At 36.4% G+C, this 9,956-nt stretch overlaps 1 long non-coding RNA gene across 1 annotated transcript in view; it reads right to left on the bottom strand.

Moving 5' to 3' along the window:
• The window catches only part of LOC107655797 (uncharacterized), a 10,597-nt gene extending 2,762 nt beyond the window's left edge, over nucleotides 1–7,835 (bottom strand). The window contains exon 1 of the long non-coding RNA XR_001630491.1: nucleotides 7,765–7,835. This is a non-coding gene — a long non-coding RNA (uncharacterized LOC107655797). The remainder of the gene's footprint in view (nucleotides 1–7,764) is intronic.
• Between the last annotated feature and the right edge of the window lie 2,121 nt (nucleotides 7,836–9,956).

Raw genomic sequence — 9,956 nt, forward strand, 5'->3', positions numbered from 1 at the left:
CGATCCACAGCGCAAAGTTGTAGTATTTCCTCAGCGACCAGCATGGATCAGCTCCAGGCATGACGAAGCAGATATCGTCCTCTTTTGGAAGGCCAAACAAAATAGTTTCGCTTTCACAACGAATCACACAGCGCCTTCACGACATGGTGGCTGCAACAACAATACTACAGCGAGAATAAAAGTTACGCCTTCTTTCTTTGCGTGAACATTTGGGCAGCGTTATGCAAATCTTCCCACATAGTGATGTAGATATGTGGGGGCGTGTTAGAACGAGCCGTTTTAGGTAGGCGTGGCTGACTCTTAACTTTTATAAAGAATATCTCTTTGGATTTGAGACTTTAGTCTTTGCAACTTTACAGGTCTTTATGCACCAAGAGCTTGTAACACTTCAAAGAGAAAGGAAAAATTGAAATCGCATCATATGACCCCTTTAAGCAATGTTAACAAACTTGCTGTATAATTTGGCTTACCAGAAAGGATATATATGATGCTGCCTTCAATTTTGGTGAAAAGAAAGCATCCTGGAAGGCAGTATACAGTTTATCTTTTGGAGAGAGAAAAAAAAAATGCATCAGGAATGTACTGTCTAGTTTGTAGCAGTATTTCTCAACCGTCTTCATCATAATCATGTTCTCACATACCATACACACAAATACAAATTAAAACACTATGTAACTGCATGCTGTATGAACTGCATTTTGAAACAGAACTATTGTTTAAAGGACAGGGATGATATAGTCTGTAAAGTTCATAACAGTTTGGTAAATTCACAAGAATGTTGTGAACAGCAAAGTATCAGAATTATACAGATGTCATGGAAATCACTTGTAAGCATTTCTCAAAGAACTTGCAGGTGTCCAAAATGAAAATAGGGGCTCTCACTTCCATCAAAGCCCCACTTGTCTCTTTGTACTGTCTTTTGCAGCAAGCTTATCCACCCACCTGCGTGATTATTTTTAGCAATGGCCATGTCAAAAATGTAAATGATCCCTGAGCAAATATGTCCCTTGTGCTTCCACACATAAGCCTACCCAGCATTGTTTTCAGCATAAAATCCTCTATGCAAAAATGTTTTTCATCAGTCTGATTACAGCTAAAGCAGAGATGTATAGAACTGCATGGTCTTTTTGTCTAAAAAAAAAATTCTAGCATTTCTAGCATTTTTGTTTTTATATCAATATTTTATATATTGGCCATCTATACTATCATACCTGATGTTTTATGTGAAGTCAAAGTTGCAGCAGCTGAATGCATCAATAATGTGCACAGATGAGTATTGATAGCCTGGGTTGTATTTACTGTATTACAAATTGCCAGCAACCGCAAACCACTGCTGGCAGGAAAAAGGAGCTGTGGGCAACAGAAGTGGTTTGACTGCTTAGGATTTGCACACTTCACACAATTAAAATGAATGAGTCACAATTAATTGAGGCATAGCATGATAATCTTGTTGAAAGACAGTAAAAACAATCAGAATGTGGATTTATTTCACAGTGAATAGCTTGTGTGGGCTTTAAACCACCTCCAAGTGCTTGTAGATAATCTGTTTTGGAAACTATCAATGTAACGATTCTGTCACAAGGCAAGACTATTTGCATCATTCTAACTACCGCGGGAATGTATATAGATTTCTATAAAAGATATGCTCTTGCTCACAACATGTACACATGTTACACTACCCATATGCATACTAATTTAATCAGAAAGTTCCATGTTTTTTAACTGATAACTTTCAGTTAGAGCTGAAAAGGAAGCTCTGTCTTGGCCAGGAAAAGTTGGAGATGTCTACTAAACAAACAGCCAGGTTGGAACTAAAAGCAGAGCTACATCTTGTTGCCATAGCAGAGATAGAAAATCCATGTTCCTGGATGTAAGGTCTCAGTCATGTTGTGTACATTAAGAAGAGGAGGGGGCCAGGTAGCGAACCCTGAGGTACCCCCCTCCTTTTTTTTTTGTAATGTAATTTTGACATTGCTCTGCTCCAAGATGAAATATGTACCCTGAAATATCTACCTGTGACACAAATCAACAGCATGCAAATCCCATGATGCCTAGGGTGGAAAAGGCTGACAGAATTATCTACTGATTCACTGTGTCAAAGGTGGCAAACAAGCCCAACAGTATGACATATTTGCAGTATAATAAAAATATGTATTTGATAGTACAATTCACTCGCAGAAATAGAACTGTATCCACATTTTTCCTGGGGGCACTGCTGTAAAAACGGTTATGGGTATAACTTCTGGCGGAAGTAGTAGCAGCATTGAATGAGTTGCACCGATGGTGAAATGTTTTGTTTGTGTGCGGTTTGTTTTTCAGGCGGGAAAATATTAAAATGGCATTACAAAGCTCTGGAACAACCTGTGCTGTCCGTGGATGCACTTATATCCAGACGAAGCTTAATTTGTGGCTTAAAGAACAGTGCTATATACACAAACCTAAAGTTAGAGCGGAATGCACTTGCGAGAGAAGGTACAGTTTTCATCGCCTTCCTATAGAAGACGAAGCTAAGCAAAACTGGCTCAAAAACCTGAACTTAAAGAAGCCCCCCAAAATGCTTTATGTATGCTCTTTTCACTTTGTGGCAAAAAAAAAACCGACAGAGGACAACCCATACCCTACTCTTTTCCTCGGTTATGAGAAGCCTCCAGAAAAGAGATGCCGACTCCTCAGGAGGGATGATAGTTCATTCTCAACAGGTAACTTTACTCACCAAGCGTTACACAAATTTCAGCATTTGACTGGAATACATGATTAGTAGAAAAGGGTTGTTTATACTTGCTGGCTAGATAGCTTATCACAAATGAGACAAATGTGCATGATTTCCTTGCTCATTTCTGCAGTACTCATTCTTTTCATACTGTATTGTAAAGTGACCTCCAAATTAGTTTTATCTATCTGTTACAGGTATTCATTTAAATTACACGCATTATGCATTTGTAGCATGCATTTTTTTATTCTGTGTTTTATCTATATTCATTTGCAAATTTAATATAGTGTGCCATCCTAACACCACACACAATACATTACTCAAATGTATCTTATGGTAAAATACATTACACATGAATGACTAATTCCTGTGATAATTTGCGTAGCTATTAGTCATTTATGTGTATTATATATATATATATATATATATATATATATACAGTGCCACTTGAAAGTTTGTGAACCCCTTGCAGAATCTGAAAATGTGAGTAATTTTAACAAAATAAGGGAGATCATACAAAATGCATGTTATTTTTTTATTTAGTACTGTCCTGAGTAAGATATTTTACATAAAAGATGTTTACATTTAGTCCACAAGACAGACATGGGCTCCCCTGAAAACGTGATTTGTGAAATTTTGGGGGGTCTCAAAAAATATTGACAATGTTATTTTGACGTGCAATTTCAGTTTTGTGCAATGTGATCATCGTGGATTATTATGTGTAAAATTGCAAAAATATAATTCATTCATGCATGCATGACAGCGATTTAAACCTAATTCACTTCAATAAAGATAATTATGCATGCTGATCTTGTCATGAGCATCAAGGTGTGGGGGCGCTGCGGTGCAAATTCCACTCATGTTTAGTACATGTTAACTCAAAGATTCGTAGAAAAAATATAAATGTTGGACTCTGGTCGATTCTGTGTTAAGGTAAGGCATGTTATTCGCAATTATGTGTTGTGGCTGGGTTGTTATAGGTCTGCGTGACTCTCGATGTCTTAGGCCTAATTGAACGGAGGAATTATGGTATTCTTCTGTAGCCTGACGATGAGTAACTTAACCGTTGTTCATGTGAACTCAAAGACAGCCTGATGCTTTGTTTATAGACTATTTGTGGGTGGCTGTTTGTTGTTTCACCTATCAATTTGTGTCGATAAAGTATAATAGGGTAAATCCTGTATAGTGATTTATCCTATATAGTGCTTGCATAAAGCAAGTAGTGAATACACTTGTAGCTGTTATGTATCTTTGTAAGTCATTGTAAGCCCTCTTTTGAGGCACGCGCAAGCCCCTTATAAAAAAAAACAAACAAGTGGGCTCCCCCAAAGTCCACGGTATAGTTTGAACACTGGGAGCATCAGTGAATATTTGAACCTTTTTTAATAGTTGTGTTTGAGTGTATTGTAAGATCAATTCCATGTGATATAATTATGATGAGTGGGTCCGATGAGGTCCTTGCCCGGGGCATAACTATGCGACAGAGCATTCATTAAAAACGCAATTGTATGATGTGATAGTATGTCACAAAGCTTGCCTACTCTTCTACTATACACTAAAAAATGTGTACTTTTTCTTCACAAAAATAGTACATACTTTAAAGGCGTATATTATAATTAGGCAAAATTAGATGCAGTATGGGACTTGTACCCTCAAGTCGGACATTTGGCATATTCAAATTGAAAAAAAAAAACATGGGAGTACCCTAACCAAAACAAAATAATTATATTGTGAATAGTAAACCCAAATAACTACATCTAAATCCAAAATGATGACAATCCGTGTATCATTCGATTATTCGTTTTTTGATTTAATATTGAAAGTAGAAAAATGAGAAAACGGCTCCTTTTTCGTTTCAGCTTATATTTTCGTTTTTCGTTCAGGGGTAGAACAATTAATAAACAGCTTGAATATTCAATTTCTACACGTGGGCGGGAATTAAACAGCCCTTTCTGCTGATTGGTCAGCCGAAGATCAAACCGTGCAATCATCAGTTCTTCTGCAGTATCACACAGCAGAATAATAGTCCTCTGCTGCTGCAGTTGTATTGATTCTTAACACATTTATTGCAACTACATTTCATCTTTTTTCATCAAACAAACAGGCTAATGAATAGCTTGACACAACTCATACTGGGGCAGAATCTAGACAGGGCTTTCTTCTGTGTAGATATAAATTCTATTCTTTGCATCAGCTGGGCATGGCAGGGTATGATATGACAGCTGTCATAGATGCTCACCCATTAAGTCTGTTTGTTTAATTAATTAATTAGTTTCAAAATAAATATTTTAAACACTAAAACAAAAGGAAGGAATAATAAATTGGCTTGGGTATATATAGGCCTATAATGTTCATGCAAGAACTGTCATTTTGACAGAAAACCGGAGAACAACAGATATTAAATAGCCTACTGTTAGAGTTTTATAATGTAGTCTTGTGTTTTATTAAAATTGATTATAATTGATATCTCAAAAGGATATGCACTTGTGCGCAGCGTGAGCTACTGCGCACTCGCACTGCAACGCAAGATTTTCATAAAATATAATAGCTTGCCATTTCGGTTTGTTTCTCACCAAACCCTCATGATACCTTCAGAATGCTTGGAATATACGCCACGAGATGCATATAATTATTTTACGACAGATATGCATCCGCTTAAAAACAACAAACAAAACCTAAAGTCACCATTCTCTGCCATTAAATTGGCAAGTATAAAATTTAAGCCGAATTCTCTTTTTTCAATTTTTGGAAAAAAAAAAACAAAAAAGGAGCCTTTTTCTAATTTTTCTACTTTCAATATTAAATAAAAAAACGAATGATCGAATGATACACAGATTGATGACAATCATTCATTTTTATCACTTATTTATACATGGTATCAAAATGAAATGTTACATAAAACAAACCGTGAAAGTTAGTGTTAGGGATTAACTTTACATAAAACACATCAGAATCAGAATTAAAAGAGTTTTATTGCCAAGTATGTTTGCACACACAAGCAATTTGTTCTGGTGACAGAAGACACTTCCAGTATGCAGAGACAACAACAACAACACATATAATAAAAAATAAAGTTATGAGAATAAAATACACATGTATATAAATAAACATCAGCTGTTCTGTACATCTGGTATTCAGTGCTAAAATATACCAAAACAGTTTGACTTAACATTTGCTAAATTCATACTTTTTTTGTTGTTGTTTTTTTATACTATTATTGTATTATTTTATTACTATTATTTTACTATTATTGTATAAATATAAGAATGATTAGGCATATCCAAATGACTGAGTTTATTTGTAATTTAAATACTGTACATAAATGATTAGCAGTACACATACAATGTGAGATTATTTGTGGCTTAAACAGCTCTCATTCCTTTGTCATCAGCATGTGTTTCTGCTTAAGCAGTGGAGAAACTGCAGTGATGAGAAGTATGGTCATCCAGCATCCACTGGTTGTTGTATAAGTTAACCCTTCCTCCCTTGCATTCCCACGGTCATCAATCAGCGTTACAGTAGTGATGACACTCTGATGTGATTTCCCATCAATATCACATCCAAAAAACACCGAACCTTTAAAATGGCTTGATAAGAGGAAGGGGAGGAAGAGGATGAAAGGAGAGAGACATAGAGGAAAGACTGGCCTAGGGATCTTCATTGTCTGCTGTAGATCCTCTTGATGTATTCGCTCCAGTTCTGTTTCACTTGCAGGGAATTATTTGTTGACTTGCATTTTTAGAGGAACAAAAATTCAAAGTTCCATCACAGAAATGAGATGCATGAAATATGATACACTCTTTTTGATTAAACGTGTGACAGAGGGTGAAATTAGTTTCTGGGTGCACATAGATTTACTTTCTGACTCTTTCTGTCAGTTTTTAGCTGAATTTCTCCAACATCTTCATCATATTGATGTTCACTAATACAAATTAAAACACTATGTTATTGTATATTGTAAACCTGATTTTTATATCATGTAAATAATGATTAAAAAATAGCTAAAGATTTACTTAAGTACAGTAGTTATTTTTGTGTACTTTATATTCCGAAGTTCTTACTTGTAACACAATTCATGTGTTTCATTGCAGCATACTCTGATTTTTGTAAGTTGGACAAACATGAGCATTGAGCTTTTTTTGAAAAGTTGAATAGGATTATATTACAAAAAAAATAAGTTTTGTGGTTCTGTGCACATTCACCCTCTTCCCTTCATGCTGCATTGAGGCTTAATAATTATGGTTGCATAGTTTAACAGATTTATTGAAATAGTATTGATTTTTTTTTGTCGCTTTTAGTAACTTTTTGTCTTGTGATGTCAGGATGAGTTGGTTCATCCTGTTCCTATGTTAAAATGGTGACAGATTTTGGGATTTTCACAACCATTGATAGGGTTTACAGAGAATGGTCCAAAAAGAGAAAATATCCAGTGAGCAGCAGTTCTGTGGACAAAAAATGCCTTGTTGATGCCAGAGGTCACAGGAAAATGGTCAGACTGGTTCAAGCTTATAGAAGGGCAACAGTAACTCAAATATCCACTCGTTACAACCAAGGTCTGCAGAAGAGAATCCCTGAAAACACATCACATCGAACCTTGAAGCAGATGGGCTACAGCAGCAGAAGACCACATTGGGACAGGAGTGGCTCCTGTCAGCTAAGAAAAGGAAACTGAGACTACAATTAGCATGGGTTCACCAAAATTGGATAATAGAAGATTGGAAAAAGGTCTCCTGGTCTGATGAGTCTCAATTTCAGCTGCGACATTCAGATGGTATGGTCAGATTTTGGCATAAACAATATGAAAGCATTGATCCATCTTGTCTTGTATCAGCAGTTCAGGATGCTTCTGGTGGTGTAATGTTGTGGGGGTTATTTTCTTAAAACACTTTGGGCCCCTTATGCCTAGTTCACACTACAGGGTTTTAAGCCTGATTTGCAAGTTAACAAGCTCGCCGACAGGTCGGGCTGTGATCAGGGGAAAATCAGTGGGTGATCAGCGCTCGGCAATCTTTATGTGTGAACTACTCAACAACGCATCAAAGAGGCTCACTGACGCGTCGCCAATGCCAAACGAATATCTGTCATGCTAAATATCTGGACCGGTCGGCCGACTTGACATCACGTGGTGTCAGGTGTGGAGACGAGCTACAGCCAATGAGTCGTTGGGTGACAGAGTTGTTGTCAGCTCGTGTAGTGTGTGATCCCCTGTTGCGGATCATTTATGTAGTGTCGCGTAGTGTGAACACTACAACGACTTTAAGACAGACAGCAAGTCATGTAGTCTGGACAGCACAGCGATCTGCCAACGTTTTAAGTCATGTAGTGTGAACTAGGCTTAAGTACCAATTGAGCATTGTTGAAACACAACAGCTCACCTGAGTATTGTTGCTGACCATGTCCATCCCTTTTATGACCAGAGTGTACGTATCTTATGGTTACTTTCAGCAGGACAAAGCTCAAATCACCTCAAATTGGTTTCTTGAACATGACAATGAGTTCAATACACTAAAATGGCCTCCACTGCCACAGGATCTCAATCCAAAAAAGCACATTTGGGATGTGGTGGAACAGGAGATTTGCATCATGGATGTGCAGCTAACAAATCTGCAGCAACTGCAATATGCTATCATGTCAGTATAGACCAAAATCTCTAATAAATGTTTCCAGCACCTTGTTGAATCTGTGCCAACGTAGAATTAAGGCAGTTCTGAAGGCAAAAAGGGGTCCAACCCGGTACTAGCAAGGTGTAGGCTACCTAATAAAGTGGCCCGTGAGTGTATGCTAATTAAGTAACCTCTCTGACGGAGTTCATTCAGAGAAGGTTTCATTTGACTCAAATGGATACCTTGCAATTTTTTTTTTAACGAATCAGTAAGAGCTTCATGTCAAACAAGTAATTTGTGAATCTAGGTCAAGTGGCAGTGTATGTGTTCGATTCACTAAGAGGTATTAGGTCATACTTTTGTGAATCATACTACACAGGTGTGTTTTTTGTATTTGTGTGCTGCACTTAATGAGAACTCAGTAGATATGTTTTTTACCATCATTTTGTGACAAAGCTTACAGCTTACAACTTACAAAGAAAAATTTTGTATTTTGCCATGCCACCATAGATTCAATCAGTGCACGAAACACAAGGTGCATACGCAGGAACTACATACTTGTATGGTGTTAATAATTAAAAAGTAATTAATAATTAAATATTATTTAAATTAATTAAGCTCAAAAAAGCCATGCAATTATTTTTCAAGTTATATGAACTAACTCTATACTGTAGAAATTATGTGGTGTGTGTTTAAATATTATATTTATGCAAATTATACATATCACAAGGGGCATTTCAAAGGGTGGTCTGATAAGATAATAATGATGGCATGACAGTTGGGCTTGTGGTTCTGGAAAACTCTTTTAGAATATCTATTTTTAATGTAATTTATGCAAGTGGGCTGAAATGCTATGCCTCATCACAGAGAAGGAAGTTTTCAAATAAGCTCTTCTGTCACAGAGTGCCACTTCCAACGCTTATGAAGTGTGTGGTGCTCTCTCTGAATTATTTTTAGAACATGCAGTGACTATGAAAGAAGGACTTAGTTTGGGTACTTTTCAAAACATATATAGTAATAATGAACCAATAAACTCACCACAGTGAAATCGCAATATTACAATGCAAGTAAAATTGTGGGAAGGAAATGCCAGAGGGTTAATATAATGATTTTTTTAAAGGTCTGGTGAATCATCAGAATACTTATTTTGCACTTTATTCTTCTGAATAAGAAGAAAAAAATGTCAGGACATGATTAAAACAGTTTGAAGGTTATTTAAGCCTCATGTTGAATACTTGTGATGGCCTTGCTAGGAAGTTGCAAGACTGTTCTATGTGGTTGTTATGTTGTTATTATCATTAATTAAAACTGATCAATGTAACTTTGGCAATACTATACTAAAACTAAAATAAAAACTAAATAAACTTAAATTACACTTGTAAAAAATGGTAACATCTAAATTTCTTACAAACACAGCTTTTCACTTGAGATGTTAATTGATGGGCTAGATTTGTGTGGATTACTTGTGGATTACTGTGATGTTTTTATCAGCTGTTTGGACTCTTAATCTGACGGCACTCATTCACTGCAGAGCATCCATTGGTAAGAACGTGATGTAATGCTAAATTTCTACAAATCTGTTCTGATAAAGACACATACTCATCTACATATTGGATGGCTGAGGATGAGAGATTGCTCAGCAA

Source organism: Sinocyclocheilus anshuiensis, unplaced genomic scaffold, assembly GCF_001515605.1.
Source record: "Sinocyclocheilus anshuiensis isolate Anshui unplaced genomic scaffold, SAMN03320099.WGS_v1.1 scaffold1185, whole genome shotgun sequence".
In the NCBI taxonomy this organism is placed as follows: Eukaryota; Metazoa; Chordata; class Actinopteri; order Cypriniformes; family Cyprinidae; genus Sinocyclocheilus; species Sinocyclocheilus anshuiensis.